A 19,630-nucleotide genomic window follows, 5' to 3' on the forward strand; every position below is an offset into this window, starting at 1 on the left:
TGTCTCTACAACTTCTCGTTTTGAAAATTTTTAATTTTTTGTAAAATTCAAAATCTTTCAGGGGCAATAACTCATATAAGGGCTCTATGGATCCTTTTGCAATGAATAGATTGAAAGATCCTCTCAAGTAGTCAAAGACGTTGGTGAAGGTTTCATACCTATACGGTTTACGGTTTCAGAGGAGAAGCGATAACAAGCATTTCTTGCGTAAAGGGCGATAAATACAAAAGGGGTAAAAGTTCAAACTTCTTGGGTCGTTTTTCGGAATAACTTTAAATATCCAATATCATGAACTATAAAATTTTCCGATAAGTCTTGCGGTTTCAAAAGTCCAGCAGAAAAAGAATAAAAAACATAAGCATTTCAATAGGTCTTTCCACAGAAAGGTGGAAAGACCTAATAACTAGGAGACTTATTGTTCACAGAACAATAAGAGGTCTTTCCACCTTTTTAAGTGTTTCAATATCATTGGGGCTGAAAAAAGTAGGACAAAAGCAAGAAAATAAATAAAACAGCAAAATTCTCATTTCTCTACTAGGATTTTAGATCGGGCTCGCAGTTGGTATAATTTCACCGTAAACAGACTTCCTAGATTGTTTGTAGTCGACTCGGGGATAAGCACGAATTCATTGATCACGCAAAGAGAGCACATAAAAAACATTGTAACACTCTCCTAGGTGTATATATGAGCTTGAATGAGATTGTTTTCGAGTTAAGATGTAAGGGGTAAGGTCTGATTAAAAGTATGATATACTATTACTATGAATAACATGCATTTGATCTGCGCATCAAGACGGAAGCGTAAGTGAAAACGTTGTGAAATGTCCCATGTGTACCTGCATCATATGTGCATTATACATGTATTAAAGAGATGTTTGAAAATATCCGATTTGAGTTGTTTTATGTTTGAAATGGATGACGATAAATTATTTAAGAGCATGTGAGAAACATGAGCGAGAGATGCAAGGCAGTTTGTAATTATGGAAAAGGGAATCAGAGAATCGGGTTCGGATTTTAACATTCCTGGCCGAAATAGGCATGAAATTCATTGTAAGTAGCATAAATAAAATTCTAAACATGTAATTCGAGATGGGAAACACAAGGAAGAAACGTGTATTTCTTTTTACTATGCTGAAAGTCGCTATTTCTTGAGATTGTGTTATTCTAGAAAAAAAATCAAATTTCAAATGAAATCAAGATTCATTTTATTAATATTAAATCTAAATAAAATTGAAATAAATTCCATACCCTAAAGAAAGCAAGAATACTTGGCATTAAAATGTCGAAATAGAGCAGGAGAATCTAATGATATAAACAAAAATTGCAGAAATAGCCAAATCGGGCGTTAATTAATTTTTATGATCAGCAATAACAAAATTTCAGACAGAAAAAAATTGCAGACTTTGCCGATTATCACCAGAATTTCATTATATTTTAGAGACTTACCTTAAAACTCTCAGGACACTTTCTTTAAGTTCTCTTCTTGCTTTTACTCCGAATCTTATGTCGATATATCGTGTCTTTTGACTTATAGACATTTTCTCTACGCTGCTGTTGATTTTTTTTTTAAGAAAAAGAGGGGGGGGGGATATAAGCATTTGTTAAAGTAAGAGTTGAAAATACCTCGACGACCTTAAGCTTGATTGTGACCTTTGGGCCAATAAGGGGTCAGAGGTCAAGGTCATTTATCAAGGTCAAAGGTCAAGGTCATAAAAAAGGAATAAAAGAGAGAGATAAACTTGAGATTAACACTTGAAGCTGAATCTAGATAAAGGTAATGAATATTTCTTTACAACTTTTTGAGTAAGGGGTCAAGGTCAAAATTCAAGGTCAAATATCAAGGTCAAAGGTCAAGGTCATTTTGATATTAAGCTTAAATCAACAATTTCTCTAGTTTTTTCAATGACCTTGACCTTTGACCTTGACCAATTCTTCAAGGTCAAAGGCCAAAAGATCTCATGCAGTTGGGCCCATGTCTTTACGACTTGTCGTTAAGAAGTTTTTAGTTCTTTGTAAACATCATAAACAGGCAGTGGCAATAACTACTTAAAATAGTTTACGAATTCTGTTGCACAAATGGAATGAGAAGTGTTCTAAATTAGTCGCAGACATTGTTGAAGGTTTTGTGCCTCTACGGTTTATGGTTTCCGAGGAGTAGCGATAACAAGGGTTTACACTGAGAGGGGCACTAACTTTCAGAGGGTTCAATGTTAGGGGACAAGCATGGAATCTCTGAAATGGTTTTAAGAGTACATACTAAAGATGTAAAGGTGTTTAAAATTTGATTAAGAACAAAAGAGCTATAAAATATGCTTAATTTTACATATTTTGAATGACCTTGACCTTTGACCTTGACCTAAATTTCAAGGTCAAAGGTCAATGAATCTTTTGTAGTTGGCCCCATGTCTCTACGCCTTGTCGTTTAAGAAAAGATCTTGATAATTGTAAACTTCACAAACATTCAGGGGCAATAATTCCTCGTAGGGGTTTACGAATCCTTTCTCAATGAATAGATTCAATAGTCTCCTAAGGTAGTCATAGACATTGTTGAAGGTTTTGTTTCTCTACGGTTTCCAGTTTCCGAGGAGTAGCGTTAACAAGCATTTCTTGTGTAAAGGTCATTAACTTTGAAAGGATTCAAAGTTCAAATACGTTGGGTCATTTTTCGGAATAACCAATATCATGAACTATAAAGTTTTTCGATAAGTCTTGCGGTTTCAAAAGTTCGGGAAGAAAAAATAATAATAATAATAATAATAATAACTAGAGCCGAGCTCGTTGCAAAGCAACGAGTAGGTCTTCCGTCCTGTTTGACCGGAAGTGACTTTCATTTTTTAAAAAAAAATGACTAAATACAACCAAAAACTGTTTAAATCCTCCAAATCTATGTTAATTATTGCAAAATTAAGCCATTCTTTGATACTTCAGGTTCGATCGGAAGTGACGACGGACGGACGGAAAATTTTAATATTTAAGCTTCTGGTGACACATATTACCCAAAAACCTGTCAAAAACGGCAAAAATATGCATTTTCTGACTACTTCCGGTTCGACCGGAAGTGACGTCGCCGGACGTAGTTTGACGACCCCATTAGATAAAGCTTAATATTTTGAACAACTTTGCTTCTTTGATGTATAACAAATTCTCAATACTTTTTGAGATATCTGGAAAAAAATTTTGGCCCCTCTAGATCCCTTAATTTGGGGGTCAGCCCTTTTTTCGACATATCAATTGAAAGATCTTCTAATTCTACACAAATTATGTTTTATATATTTTAACAGAATATTTTTAGTTTAGAAGATAAAAAGTAAAATATGCGTAATTTTTGGCTCTTTTAAGCGTTCTAATTTTTGACCCCTATATAGCGCCATTTTGAATAAAGAAATCGAAAAACAAAAACCAATGTGCACAACTTCAATCCTTCTATTATCTAAAATCAGTAGAATTTCTGCTCCAGCTTTAGCCGTCTCTGAGCCTTTGTCTGGAAACGAAAGCCTATAAATTTTCCTTTAAAGGGAAATAACTCAAAACCGGAAGTGGTTTTTTCAAATTTTGGACAAGCTTTTGATAGAGTTTATTAACGTCTATAATCTCTGAAAATTTGAGCAAAATCCGTTGAGAAATGAGCGAGATATGAGGCCTCAAAGTTGCGGTCTAGGAAGCAGAAGAAAAAAAAAAGAATAATAATCTTTACCAACAGAATCAGTAGAAAGTCTTCCGTTGGAAACGGAAGACCTTAATAAACATAAGCATTTCAAGAGGTCTTTCCCCCGGAAAGGTGGAAAGACCTAATAATAATAATAATAAGAAACAGAGTAAAAACAATATGTTCCCCAACTTCGTTTGGGGAACATAATAACTAGAAACTCTTGTTGCTACAGCAACAAATAAGGTCTTCCGTTCTTCTCTATTTATCTGTAAGAAGGATATTTTTCTATTTAAAAAAAAAAGACAAAAAAAAATAACAAAATGAAAAAAAAAAAAAAAATATATATTAATTCCTTCCATCTGGGCTCGATCCCAAAACCATTAGTATGAAAGTCGGAAACGCTAACCACTGAGCCATCGAGTTCCACAATATTAAACGTATTTTGTAAGCTTATTATTTAAAGGTTGAAGGAAATAGTTTTGTAGTGAAAGAAATAGTTTCGTAGTAAAGTCCCAGTAAAATTTCTTTAAAAAACTGAGATATACCCTGTTTGATGTGATATTTGATGTAGAAAAATGGTTAGAATAATTATGAGACACGTTTGCAGTGAATCAGTGTTCTTGCTGAATAATGATGATGTGCAACACGTAGGTATTACTATGACACTTAGCATATACAGAGCTGTAAATGCGAAACTAATACACGTGGTCAGTTGCAGAGGAAATTCAGCTGAAAAACCGTAGGCCTTAGAAGAAGATGTGATTCTCAAAGGGAAGGTGAATGACCACATATCAATTGGCGAATTTTCTTTAGGGCATAGATTGAGTTATAGAATACTGGGAGTTTTACCCTGCCCGGAAAAACAAACCAAAATCTGGGTTATCCCGGGGTGCATTTTTGGTACATGTGCACTCTAATAGGCAGATTACACGTATTGGTTGACATAATTTGTGAGTCACTCACGGGCATTTTCTCAACACTGCATCGTACAAATCGAGATAATTGCAGTCTATCTAACCTATCTAAATTGCGTGGAAATTGATTTGATAGGAAAAAATCGCTGTTTCCAAGATTCATTCAATTAATATTCAATGTAAATAAAATTGAAATAAACTCAACATACAAAGGAGATCAAGAATACTTGATATTAAAATTTCGTATTTAAGCAGGAGAATCGAATGTTATTGACAAAAATTGAAGAAATACCAAATACAAGCTTTAATTAATGTTCATGCTCATCAGCACCTAAATTTCAGACAGAAAAAAATGTAGTTGTTGCCGATACTCATTAGAATTTCATTATATACTTCAGAGACTCACTGTTACACACTCAGGACACTTTCTTTCATGTGTCTTCTACTGCAATCCTTAAATTTCATGTCGAGCTGTGGCGTCGTTTGAACTGTAGAAAACTTTTCTAGGTTCCTATTGATTTAAAGAAAAGGGGGGGGGGTATATAAGAATTTGTTAAAGTGAGAGATGTAAACACCCCACACGGACTCAAGCTTGGTTGTGACCTCTGGGTCAATGGGGGTCAAAGGTCAAGGTCATTCATCGAGGTCAAAGGTCAAGGTCATCCAAAAAACGTTCAAACTCGAATTTAACACTTGAAGGTGTATCAAGCTAAATATCATAAAGAAATAACTCTTGGGTTAGGGTCAAGGTCAAAGGTCAAGGTCATGTGGCATATATAAGCAATTTAAATATTTTTCGAATGACCTTAACCTTTTGACCTTTGGTGTTGTTTTATTTCTTACAATTTTCGTTGTTTTTATTTTTATTTATTTTTTTTTTGGTGGAGCTGAAATATTTCAAAACTACTAATTAGATGCAATAAAGTAATGAAAAAATTGGAACGAAAAAAGTTGGAATTTTCGATTTTTCAAATCACGTCCTGTGAAGAACGGAGGTGACGGCGGAGACATTTATCCCTATATCTGTTGTTCACTCTTCAAGGTTTATTATTCATATAAGTTTAGTGTCTTGATGTGTTACCATATCCAAGACCTGGCTATGTTAACTATTCAATTTGAGGACAGGAAATCATGAGCCCGGAAGTCAATTTTTAACATATATTTGTAGTTACTCTAGACATTTGCAGTCTCAATAACATGTTCTAAAATCATTTCAGATACTCTTTCTATAAAAGATATTTATGGAATAGTATGATACCCAATTTATGCAGTTTTTCTCTCATAGCCAGAAGTTGCCGTTTTTGTTTCTGGTGGGACGGACATATATCAGAACAACCAATAAGATGCAATAATGTGATGCCGAGGAGTATTCCAAAAAAAGTTTAAATTTCTGATTTCTTTGATCACTCCCTGTGACGACCGGAAATGACGGCGAACGATCTTAACCCTAATAAGTTTCCTTACTTATCAAGATCTATAAATCATTCAAGTTTGGCGTCTCCATTTCTTACCGTTTCCGAGATCTCTTTGTGATAACTTCTCATATTGAGGACAGAAAATCACTCGACCGGAAGTGAATTTTATAAAGATATTTGAGGTTACTGTAGACATAAGCAGTCTATATAACATATCTAAAAAACACTACAAATACTTTATGTTTAAAAAATATTTATGGGAAGGAAAAATTCACAAATTATGTAGTTTTTCTCTTATAACCGGAAGTTGTCGTTTTTGTTTACGGTGGGGCGGATATATTTTAAAAATACAAATAAGATGTTATACAGTCCCTGAAACGTTCTACTTTCCCACCTGAACGGTGAGCGAACGCTGAACGAACGGTGAACGAACGCAGAGCGAACGGTGAGTGAACGATGTGTGAACGCTGAACGCAACTTGGTGAACGATGTGTGAACGGAGAACGGTGAGTGAACGCAGAACGCGAACGGAGCGCAAACGGTGAACGGTGAACGAACGGTGAACGCAAGATGAACGATTTATTCGGAATGCCTCAGATTTTTCCCTTGCATTTAAACTATTCTGTTGTATTCTATTGTTAGATGCTTAAATTTAAATAAACAATAAATAAATAAGAGAATAAATAATTAAACATTTTTTTCTGCACATACGTATGATGTTTTAATTCAATATTTTCATAACACGATTTTTATTGCCGTAAAACATGTGTAATTGTTACCGAACACGTGTAGTATAAAAGATAAAATTAATTTACTAATAAAATAAAAATAAATTCTTTTAACTAATAAAATAATGTGGTCTTCAGAAGAGAAAACTACTACTTATAGAATGAATTTATTACATTGTATGATTGTACCACAGCTGTAAAAACTTTATACTTTATATTTCGATGCCACGGCGATTCCGTGTAAAATAACGATTTTTTATTTTAATTTACAAAGGTCTGTTGACATATTGCATAAATACACTCGTATTTAAAACTTTAATGCAATAAAATTATATATGTATTTGTTATTTTTATTTTTTATGATTATTTTTTTTAGCAAAGATTTACATGTATATGTATATCTGAAGACATTTCCCGACCGTGATTATACTAGGAAAAGATAATGGAGACAGGCATTCAAATTATTTGTATTAGATTAGATTTTCAGAACTAAATAAATAATATATTTGTAAAGATTTTTTTTAACAGGACAAATGTAAAAGCAAGAGAGAGAGAGAGAGAGAGAGAGAGAGAGAGAGAGAGAGAGAGAGAGAGAGAGAGATGTTAGACCTCTCGATTCTCAGATATCTGTTGCATCTAAAAAAAATCATGTCATTTTTTTCTAATATTCCAGACAGTCAAAGTAATCATTTTTTTTTATCAAGATCAACAAATCCATTTGACAGTAAGCTTTAAGCGTCGGCTTTTATTTTCCTTCATCAAGTTCACAAGGTTCACTCGAAGTGCATGTGCTAGTCCTGTCAATCAAAATAATTCGACACAATGGAGGTGTTGAAACCTCGCTTCACCGAACATGCCGAAGTCAAAGTGTCATTTAGTATTTCAAAGAAGTTTTAACATCTTTGACATCATTTCTACGCTTTATTTTCGCTTTTCTACGGAAAAAATAAATAAATAATGGTAATAAATGTATATACCGGGAAGGATTAAGTTTGAAATTGAATTTGAGGCATATTTCCTGCAAAATCAAAATACCACTACTGTCGGCACATGTATGTATATAATGATTGTTTTGATGTTTGTTTTAAGAATGATTTTTTTTGTGTTACAATACACATTGAATATTACTTAATATATACTGAAAATACTAAGTAAGAATTTGATTTCGGGAGAAAAGGCACCGGGGGGGGGGGGGGGGGGGCTCTTAATCATACTGAATGGCAAACATATTATTTCGTTACGGTGAAGGAAGGTTTTTTTTCCCTTTCTAATAATACGTGAAGTAGAACAAAAATTCTCATGTATAACATTTTAAACAGTTGGTCTTTTCTTTAATTTAAAATCACACTATCAATTTCATTCGCTCTACACATATTTAATTTACGGAATATCTGCAGTACTATCCATAATTCTCAGACCTATACGTAGTTCTAGCATGTTTTCGTGCATTTTTTTCTTTGAATACGTGTTAAAATATTTTTTTTGTATATTCTTGTCTTGTAAAAGACTTGGAATATTATCCATCCATTAACGATTTCGAATGCCGTGCTTGAAGTATTTGTACATTGCCCTGGGAGCCAGTCAAAGCGTTCCCAATTAAAACCGTCCCGGTCAAAGCGTTCCCTGATTTTGGTCAAAGCGTACCATGATTTTGGTCAAAATGTCCCCAAATTTTGGTCAAAGCGCCCCTGACATATTTTATAGAAATATGATACTACGAAACCGCCCCCTAATTTTGGTCAAAGCGCCCCCTGACATATTTTTATAGAAAAACGAAGTTTCCAAAGCGCCCCCAAATATTGGTCAAAGCGCCCCCTGATTTTGGTCAAAGCGTACCATGATTTTGGTCAAAATGTTCCCAAATTTTGGTCAAAGCGCCCCCTAATTTGGTCAAAGCGCCCCCTGACATATTTTTATAGAAAAACGAAGTTTCCAAATCTTAATGTATTACATGTATTTTCCAGGGAAATTTTTTGAATAAAGTAACAACTAAGTTAAAATAATAGAAATATTAATATCGTAGATACTTTTTGCATTGAAATAATTATTCTTCAAACACGATATCTTAGTTATTTAATTAAAAAAAACGTGTAAATCCTTACCATAAAAAAGATAAGTCCTTTCACTGCGGAGTTCCGAATGACAATAAAGACTGAACGATAAGTGAACGGTGAACGCAAGGTGAACGTAGAGTAAACAGAATGAAGAGCGAACGGTGAACGTTTTGTGAACGGTGAACGCGAGCGCACGGTAAACTGTGAACGCAAAACTGTGAACGGAGAGCGAACGGTGAACGCACGCTGAACGAATGGTGAACGAACGCTGAACGAACGGTGAGCGAACGGAAAAATAGGAAAGTAGAACGTTTCAGGGACTGTAATGTGATACAAAAAAAGTTTCATGAAAGAAAAGTTAAAAATTTTGATTTTTTGGATCACTTCCTGTGACGACCGGAAGTGACGGCTGACGATCTCATCCCAACTGAATTTGCCTTCTTATCAAGATCTACCACTTATATAAGTTTGGTGCCTTAATCTCTTATCGTTTACGAGATCTAGCTATGATAACTTCTCATTTTGAGGACAGGAAATCACGCGACAAGAAGTGAATTTTACAAAGATATTTGACGTTGTTCTAGTCATTTGCAGTCTAAATAACATATCCAAAAATCATTACAAATACTTTATCTATAAAAAATATTTATGGAAAAGAAAAATACTGAAAATATGCAGTTTTTTTCTTATAACCGAAAGTTGTTGTTTTTATTTCCGGTGGGACCGAAATATTTGGAAACTACGAATAAGATGCTATAATGTGATGCAAAAAGTTCAAAAAAAGAAAAAGTTGAAATTTTCTATTTCTTTGACCACTTCCTGTGACGACCGGAAGTAACGGAGGACGGACATATAGCACAAATCTTCTTGTCATGATCTATTATTCCTGAAAGTTTTGTGTCTTAATCTGTTTCCGTTCCTGAGAAATCGTCCGGACATGATCTCTTTTGTAAAAACGGAAATGGGACATATTTGACGACCGGAAGTGAACTTTGAAAAACTGAAAACTACATTTGAAAGATATTTTGATTCTCTATCATCCCTGAAAATTTCATGAGAATCTGTCCAGTCATTTCTGAGAAATCGTCAAAAAAAAAAAGAAATTTCAAAAGGGGAAAAAATAATAATATGTTTTACGGTGTGACCGTTGGGGCGAGCGCAGTTGTACCTTCAAAAACACTTGAGATCGTCAAGCCGCACGAGACTTCTCGACTAGCTGTGACGTCATACAACGTCACAAAGCTCGTCGGAGCTTACGGAGACAGCCGAGCGTCTGTTTGTTCAAAACTATTGAACTAGTGCAATTATTGTCGAAAAACATTGCAGAGTTATTTCTTGTTTCTTTGAAAGATTTCTACAAACTGAAAGTCTGATATATGCTTTACGTTATTATTTATTTATTTATTCGGCAATATTCGCGCAAAGGACATTGGGTAGTGCAGGAATTCTGGGAATGTTGCACAGAGAAATTTGGTTGACGTATGTACAGATTTCAATCCGAATTTCCTCTGTTCTTACACGTTAGTCTAATTGAAACTCGCTTCGCGAGCGTCGCTTCGCGACGCTCGCTGCGCTCGCTATTAACTAGAAACTCTTGTTGCTACAGCAACAAAAAAGGTCTTCCGTTCTCCTCTATTTGTCTGTAAGAATGATCTTTTATCTATATTTAAAGAGGCATATAATATTTACAAAGATTACAGGAAAACAAACAGTCGGAGGTGTAATTTACCAAGATTCTCAACGTTACTTTAGACAATTTCAATCTAAATAACATTTATTAAAATCATTTTCATTTTTTTTAATCACTTCCTGTGACGACCGGAAGTGACGGCGGACGCATTTTACCTTTTATCGCTTTCCCAATCTTTATGGTTTATTATTCATATAAGTTTAGTGTCTTGATATGTTACAGAGATCTCGTAATGTTATCTTCTCATTTTGAGGACATGACATCACGTGACCGGAAGTAAATTTAAAAAAAAAAGATTTTTGATGTTTACTCTAGACAATTGCTGTCTAAATAACATGTCCTAAAATCATTCCAAATACTCTATTTATGAAAGATATCTATGGAATAGAATGATACTCAATTTTTCGCATAACTGGAAGTTGTCGTTTTTGTTTCCCGTGGAACTGATATATTTTGAAGCTACAAATAAGATGCTATAATGTAATCAATAAAAGATATTTACGGTAAAGAAAAATACTGAAAATATGGTTTTTTTCTCTTATAACCGGAAGTTATCGTTTTTGTTTCTTTGTATTTTGTACATTTCAAAACTACAAATAAGATAATATAATGTGAAATGCAAAAATGTTTCAAAACAGAAAAAGTTGAATTTTTTCGATTTCTTTGATCACTTCCTGTGACGACCGGAAGTGACGGCGGACAATGTTAACACAAATGGTTTTGCCTACTCATAAAGATCTAATACTCATATAAGTTTTGTGTCTTAATCTCTTACCTTTTACGAGATCTAGCTATGATAAATTTTCAATTTGTGGACAGGAAATCACGCGACCGGAAGTAAATTTTACAAAGATATTTATGGTTACTGTAGATATTTGCAGTCTGCATAACATATCCAAAAATCTGTACAGCTACTAAATATGTATAAAAAATATTTCTTGAAAGAAAAATCTGAAAATATGCAGTTTTTCTCTTAAAACCGGAAGTTGTCGTTTTTATTTCCGGAAGGACTGACATATTTTGAAACTACAAAAAAAATGCTTTTATGTGATGCAAATCAGAAAAAAAGCTGACCAAAAAAATTTACAATGTTTCAAAAAAGAAAAAGTTGAATTTTTCGATTTCTTTATCACTTCTGTGACGATCGGAAGTGACGGCGGGCAATGTTAACCTCAAATGGTTTTGCCTACTTATGAAGATCTGTTACTCATATAAGTTTGATGTCTTAATTTCTTACAGTTTCTAGTTATGAGTCGGACATCGGACAAATCTGACGAACGGAAGTGAATTTTGTAAAAACGAAAACTGCATTTGGAATATATTTTTACTCTTTATCACTGAAAATTCCATGAGAATCTAAATCATGTCATCTTGAAAAATTGTCAAAACAAATATAATTTGCAAAAAAAATATTGTAAGAAACAGTTATATCACTATAAGGTCTTCAGTCTGAAACGGAAGACCTTTATAATAAAAAGAAACAGTAGAATAACAAATTTCTCTTCCGTCTGAAAAGGAAGACCTTAATAAGAAACAATAGAATACTATGCAAGGTCTTCCGTGAATACAGCAGACCTTATTTATACAATGTAATAATGTAAGTAAATTAAGGAAAGTTACTAACTAACAGCAATGAGCATAAGTAGAATAAGCCAATTCCAAGACCAAGTATCAAGCCAATGTTTACTCCACTTTCCTTTGACCTTTAAACGAGAATTCAAAATCTAATTATAATATACTTGTATCGACAATCAGAAAAAAAAGTTCTGCCATTTAGAAAAATGCTATTTGTCTTATTTTATTTTTCTATTCTGGATTTCACTTTTACAGCCTATGTGTCCTTTTTTTAAGAAATGTTTTATATTTCTTTGTAAGTTGCGTATTTTAAAGAATTTTTAAAATAAAACTTTATTTAATTAAATTCAAGAAAACTCAATCAGATGTTTGGATTCTTTATGAAGTTCAAATATTAAAATGAGAGAGTTTGCCTCACTTACAAAATCAAACAACAATTCAAAACAAGAGGTCTATGGGTTATATGAAAACCACCTTCGATGCTAAAGAAAATAGCAAAAGACATAATATGTATTGAAAATATTGTTATTTATTATAAAAATCATTAAAACCTATTTTTACAGATAACCACGACGAAAAACGTTTTTTTTGAGAATTGTTACGAGGGAATGTTTTGGTGCATTTGCAAAACCTAGAAATTTAATAGGTTTACCAAACCTTGATAATCTGTAAGGTGGGAATGGAATGTTCAGGGCCAGTTCTCTAACAGGTAGTGGGCCTCGAAAAAGGTTTAAATGGGAGTGTTGGACACCTCCTCCATTGCTTTACAGTAGTGACATTTCCGTCCATGGCTGACTGGACATATTTTGATTGAGTTAATGTTTTCCAGGTATCGCATGAACTTCAAATAGTAGATTTCCCACCACCTCTGAAGGAAAGAAAGATCATTGCTTAAAAAAGTGACGATGGACGCAGAAAATTTTCACAGAGATAATTCTTTGTTGTTTTTGTGATCTATAATCATTGCTTCATGGAGATGGATTAGATTTAGTAGATAATTGTTTACAAAATTTTCAACAAATATTTCTGCTTTAACAGAATCTTATACAGCTGAAAGATATCACACAAGAAATGATATACACTTGTTCGGCATCCATGAATACCGGTAGTCATTCAAACTTACAAATCACTTTCGACTTTTCTCTTGGATAAAAGCAATGTAGATTAGTTACATTACTAATCAGTTTACTGTAATCTCAGACAGTGTCAAAGTGGATCCTGACATGATTTTGTATGAAATAATTCAATATTGGTAGAGTATTCACCATTAGCGGATGAGAATGCATTATCTGTATCATGAATATGTAATTTTCCATTCAAATGAATATCATGTCCATAGATTTCTTTTGTATAATTTCTTTTTAAAGAAAACCAAAAAAGTTTTTCAATATATTTTTCCTAACAATTAACTTCATGTTCTTTAAATTCATACCTCAGCAGACATAGCTTTTGGCTATAAATTACAGGGAATACAGATTTCATTTTTATACATTTTGGAAACCATTAAATTCAGTCTATGTCTCTTTGTTTTTTAAAATCACAAGTTTTAGAAATAATTTTTTGAAATACACAAGTGATTTTGGTGTAAGGATCCAGCATACTTGGTAAAACTAAGAGTAACTCTTATGTGCACACCCACTGACATTGTGTTTTCAGCTTCTGTTTAATTTTATAAAAGGAACATACGATTGAATATGACACCCTATTTACAGTAAACAATTTCTATGTCTGATTTCTCCGAATTTTTGATAAATGTGAAGATAAACATCCTCTGATGATAACCCACCCCTCTTCCTCTCCTACGCTTTCTTCTTTTTCACCGTCGATGATTCTGCGCTGTCTTCAGCTTCCTCATCAGTGATGGCTAATCTAAAATCAGAACAGATTTTGTAATTTCCCCCGCAGGGATGATAGATCAGTCAACCAAGATTGCCTGCAGTGTTCATATTGATTTTTCCTAAACCTCAGATTCTCTATGTGCTACTAATAAATCTCGTGACATTACCTACAAATTATTTCTAGGTATGAATGCAATTAGTCCCACAGATTAAGTTATTTATTAATTGAAACACTATTTTTAATCATCTAGCAACTGTTTTCATCACCTTAGATATACTGAAACAAGTTCATGCTTATCTGTACATGTATTTTAAGCTACATATTTTACGATACATGAACAGGGCTGTCCCTAAGAATTGAAATAGGGGATATTTGGGAAGTAGAAGGGGATCTGGGGTTTCCCAATCTAATTAAAAAAAAATTAAATATAAGATCTGCTTGTATACTCCGCTACACTAACATTAACCATGAGTGCCGAGTAGAGTTCAAACTCTACCAACCAATCAAATTGTCGCTTGCAAAATCGTCATATATTGTTGAAGCGAATAAGCTATAAAGGTCCAATTTGAACTCTGACGTGACCCTCTATGGGGTGATGTTAGATGTTTGTGTACAGTAACAAGTATACGAGCATTTGTAAACTTCTAATTTTAAATAGATTGGGGGTTTCCCTTATAAATTGCGATTAGGAGGAATACCAATATAACGAAGGGATCACATCATTATAGGTGGGGAAATATCCCGGCCCCTGAGTCTCAGGGACAACCTTGTAATGGATATACTATTAAGGAGTGCAACAGAGGTTTTTATTGGTTCACCAAATCATTGTTACAAAAAATTTACTTTTTGGTTTTGACTTTTTCTTCTTTCTCCTTTGCAGCAACCGAATCTTTCAGTTTCATTAAATTAGCTTTTGTTTCAATTGTCATCCAAAAACCGCCTCCATAATTCAGAGCCAGGTCTATCCAAAATCCATTTTCATCAAAGAAAGGCTTGGATGCCTTCCGAATAACTGGCATTTGGTTACCAAGCACCGGTGAAACTACTTCGGTGATATTTAATCCTTCGATGAAGTAAGGTATCTGCATAAAAGTCACAAAAATAGTAACATTAATAAAACTCCCAGACATGAAATGTCACTCTTATGGGACTGCTTTACCTGCCCTATGCTGTACATGCATGTCTTTAGCTATATGGATTTTTAAAAAAAATCACCATGGAAACACTTAATGGAAAATTGTGAAAGATAATGTAGATGTGTTCTAGACTTAAATTTTGTCAAATGTACAACTTGTAATTACTTGACATGGCAGCATTTGTAATTGGTCAAGCTTTTGTCTGTACATTCACAGGAAAGACAGGTCATATACCATTGTATAAGCATGGCAATTAAAATGTTCTTGCAAGGCATAGAGCTATTTCGAATTGACTACTCCGGAAACATTCAACTAGTATTTATTCAGAAAATGTCACTTGCAGCCTCCAAAGCTCTTTAGCTTAACCAAGCATCCTTTTTAGTAATGACAATGGTATAATTAACCATTTCCTCTTTTAAGATTTAAGAGTGAAGACATTTTGAGCTTGGTTGAAGAAAGGCTTTCAATCATTTGTAGATTGAAAAACATCTTTTAAAAAATACCATATACCAAGTAAGTAGGATTTTTAGCGAGGATTTAATTTTGGCATTTATTAGCAAGGGTGCTGAAATTTCTAAAATTGAATATTGCTAAAAATTAATCACGTATAATTTGTAATATCTACTTTAGTAAGCATTTTAAAATCGCTAAAATTACTTCTCGCTAAAAATAAAATACCAGATTTGGGGTAGAAATCGCTAAATTTGAGTCTCGCTAAAATTTCCACTTATAGGGTATTGGTTGCAGACAGCATCTAAATGTACTATTCAACTCCATGTTTGAGTTTTTTGAGAAAGTTTCTCATTTAAAATTCTATCAATGTACACATACTGTAAAATACTATAAAAATTATCAAAATTGAGTATCAATGTATCAATAAAATGAAAATGATAAATGTACTAACATGAATAGTATTCAGTTTCCTTTGGAGTTTATCCCTGACTTTTTCTGACCAGGTAGAAAGTCTAAGGAAGTCCCAACAGCACCGACTAATGAGAGCATTCAACCATAACAGCTGTTCTTCACACTCGATGACCGGGTGAGTCTGCGCGTACACTGAAGCGTATCGATCATACATGTCCCCTGGCATCATTCTACTCATGTATCTCACAAAGAGTTCCAACTCTTGTTCTGGACTCAATACCTCCTCCTTCTCACTCGTTGGAGAAGAGCTAACAGAAGATACGGAATCTGTCGACCCTTGACGTTTATGGGTCATGCTGTCCACTGAACCTTGACGTTTGTGTGACGAGTTGTCACTTTGAGAACTGGTGCTGTTTCGTTGCTCAAGTTGTTTCTTGGGAGTCTCGTAAAATTTTCGAATTTGGCCGATGGGAATTCTTGGGAGTGGTGATCCATCTGCTGCCGCAACGAGTCTCTTGAACCAGTCCTCCTTATCACGGCAAGTTCTGGCGAATAAAAACACAACATTTTTCATCACACCTTTCCTCTGTCACAAGTTCAAATCCAGCCTCAGTATCGGGCGTGTCTGCGTCTGGCTGCTTCATTTTCTTTCCAGCCGTGGCAAAACCAATACGAATTGGATACTTCTTACTCCAAAACCTCTTACTCACCAACTCTGATGGAACCAAAGAGATGCTGCTGCCTCTGATATCGAAATGTCTCTGATGAATGAACTCCTTTACTAAGATTTTTTCTTCATCCCACATGGCTCTCCTTGGAACATTGGTTTTAGGTCTCCGTAACCTTAGTGTGGTCCCTTCAAGTAACACTTGTACTGGGTGTGTGTTGTTGATATGGTGATTAAATGGATCATACTCTCCTATTTCATTCATCCAACCCTAAAAGTACAAAATACTTTTATAAATTTCATGCCGAATTCTTTTAAAACTAATTAATTTCCTTTTTTGTCTCAAACCTTTCTCACCTTATAAACGCCATCAATAAACTTTGCCTCTTTCATATTTGGAAGTACAAATGGGGGCAGGTCTTCTAATGGGACATATTCTGGTTTTTCCTTGGGCGGGGATGGTCGTGTCACCCAGATGTACAATTTCCACCAGAGGGAAGAAATAAGGATCCCAAATACTACTCCAGATAAATAAGTGGGGAGGGGTAAAATCCAATACACAACCAAACAAATGATACCTGCAAAAATTTTATAGCAAACATTTATATATGTATAAAATTAAATGGGCATTCTTCTACAGTGTTGAAAAAATAGTATAAAATTTTAGTTCCACAGATATTTCTTACATCATGCTGGAACCAAACCCCTGTGTATAAATTAATGAATGCAACTGCCAACATTCAATCAAACTGACAAAAAATCTTAATTCCTGTTTTAAATTGGAAAAAAGGAAACTACCTGAAAAATCGTATAAATATCCATTACATGGCAAGTTGTTTCCAGCAATTGTAAAAAGAACATTAATTTTATAAATGCTTTCAATAGGTCTGGGCTCTGTTTCATAAATAATAGTCTATGTATCTATACAATTTAATTTCATAATTGTTATGCACATACTTTTTTCCGAATGGGATTAATTTACATTTTGTATGCAGTAACAATTTTTCAACAGAAATTTTTATTCCACAGAATGTTTACTCTGTATAAAAGTATACAAGCTTACATTGAAATTATTCTCAATTACTTCATTTGAAAATTGTCTCTGTCATAAAATGCTGTCAGGGAAGATTAAAATTCTACCAAATTATCTGCATTGTATAGTACATGAACATCTGCAATTTGACTGTCTGCTTTTACACAGACCTAAAGCAATGTACCAGTTCAATACCTATTATCAAATTACGCCATGGGACCAGACTCTTCTCATTTTTCCTGTCGACAGCAGGGCCCTGATTTGATGCTGCTCCTGGTAAAGTGTTGGAAGCCTGATAAATGAAGGCAGAATTTTCCTGAGCACTAACGTTTTCTATTGTTTCCGCCACTACCTCCTCCTGGGCCTTTAGATTTGAAAGCGACACAGTTCCCGTCGTGACATTGGATTTGGTGCGTCGAATTTTTTGCGGAAGTGTGCGATTTCGATAACGGAGGTCTGGAAATGACTGAACTCCACTGAAATCTTCTATAGGTTCCTGGTAATAATCATCTACTAACTGAAAGTCATCCACAGTTTCTCTGATTTTATGATCTGACTCCTTATTCACATCAAAGAATTTCTCACTGTCATTTTCCTCTTTTTTTACAAATGATGGTAAATCTGATTCTAAGCTTCTCTGTTTTGGTGGTTTGGTTTTACCTGCTAAAGATTCAGTCTCTGGTTCCTGGCCCATTCCCTTTGAAGAAGTTTTGTTAAAATGCCATTAATTTTTCTCAAAATCATGATTATCTCCCCTTAGAAAAGTGGCATCTTCTTTGAACAAATTTGAATCCCCTTTACCCAAAGATACTTTGTGCCAAGTTTTTATGAAATGCGTCCAGTGCAGTCCTTCCCAGTGAAGACTCCCTTCAAAATGTGAAAAGTTTTTGTCCAGCAACAACTGTCATGGACGACGAAACGACAGACTTCTTCTTCCTGCTCAAGAGATTTGAAACTTAGCTTCATGGAGTTGCTTTTGGGTGGGGAGGGCGCCCCACGGTATCTCGCACTGAGATATGTTCACAATTTTTCGAGATTACATGGATAAAACTTTCAATGTATGCGCACATCCAGGTCTGGCTATCTAATCAATACACTTTCCAACCTGTTGTCCCTGTGATGGAGATAATAAATCTCCTTGAACAATCATTGTTATATATTTTTTCTTTCAAACTTTGCGATACGTGAACACCTAGGGGGGAAGCTGTACTTATAAATGGTAAAGGCAAAGCCAAAGAATCAACTGTGTGTATTGTACCTGGGTCAGTTGTGCTCCCAGTCCCCTGTTCGTTAACCACGTCCAGCTGACTTGGCTGGGTCTGTATGGCTTGTTCCATCATGCTGCTAACCGGAATACCGGTGGCTATGGTAGAAAACAATTTTATTTATCTGTCGCCTCGAAACGGATTTCTAAAACTCTTGATCGCTTTGAAAAAAATAATATATAGCAATTTTGAATAATCCTAATTACAATTTATAGATAAATCCACATATTCCACTGTATAATTTTTATTTGGATTTGGATTTAAAATTTAATGCTACTACAACATCTTTCCAGTTTATTTTATCGATGCCAATGATGGATGTCCAGTTTTAAAAAAATTTGTCGGACAGTAAAATTTCGTGTGTTTGCTCTGAGGGTTGATGATGAATAAAGTAAATGATTAATTTATGACCGGCAAACCTTTTCATGGGTTTTTTGAATAAAAATCGAAGTTTTCAGAAAAAAGAGGCACCGAGGAATTAATTGATTTACTTCATAAGGTCCCTTCACCAATGAAAATTATAATATATATACCTGATTTAATAACCTGGTTTATCCTTATGAGATAAACCCTATTATGCTTTTGATTTTATTCCACACAGGCCATTTCTTTATTTACATTCCCGAAGCTTCGAATGTCACGAAACTTTAATATATATCATAATATATATATTATGACTCACAAGATATATTCATCCAGTTTTATATTAAAAGGATTTTGATACGGATTTTTCTTATTTTTTTTCGGTGATTTGATAATTTTGAGGACCTTGGATTAAAAAGAAAGCAGGGCACCCATATG

General features: G+C 34.2%; 1 pseudogene; it reads right to left on the reverse strand.

Moving 5' to 3' along the window:
- Positions 1 to 13,824: 13,824 nt before the first annotated feature.
- On the reverse strand, positions 13,825 to 18,904 carry LOC134236369 (testis-expressed protein 2-like; annotated as a pseudogene).
- Positions 18,905 to 19,630: the final 726 nt, after the last annotated feature.

The sequence above is a fragment of the Saccostrea cucullata genome, unplaced genomic scaffold (assembly GCF_032062105.1).
Source record: "Saccostrea cucullata isolate Sc308-1 unplaced genomic scaffold, CSIRO_AGI_Scuc_v1 ctg3312, whole genome shotgun sequence".
Classification (NCBI taxonomy): domain Eukaryota; kingdom Metazoa; phylum Mollusca; class Bivalvia; order Ostreida; family Ostreidae; genus Saccostrea; species Saccostrea cuccullata.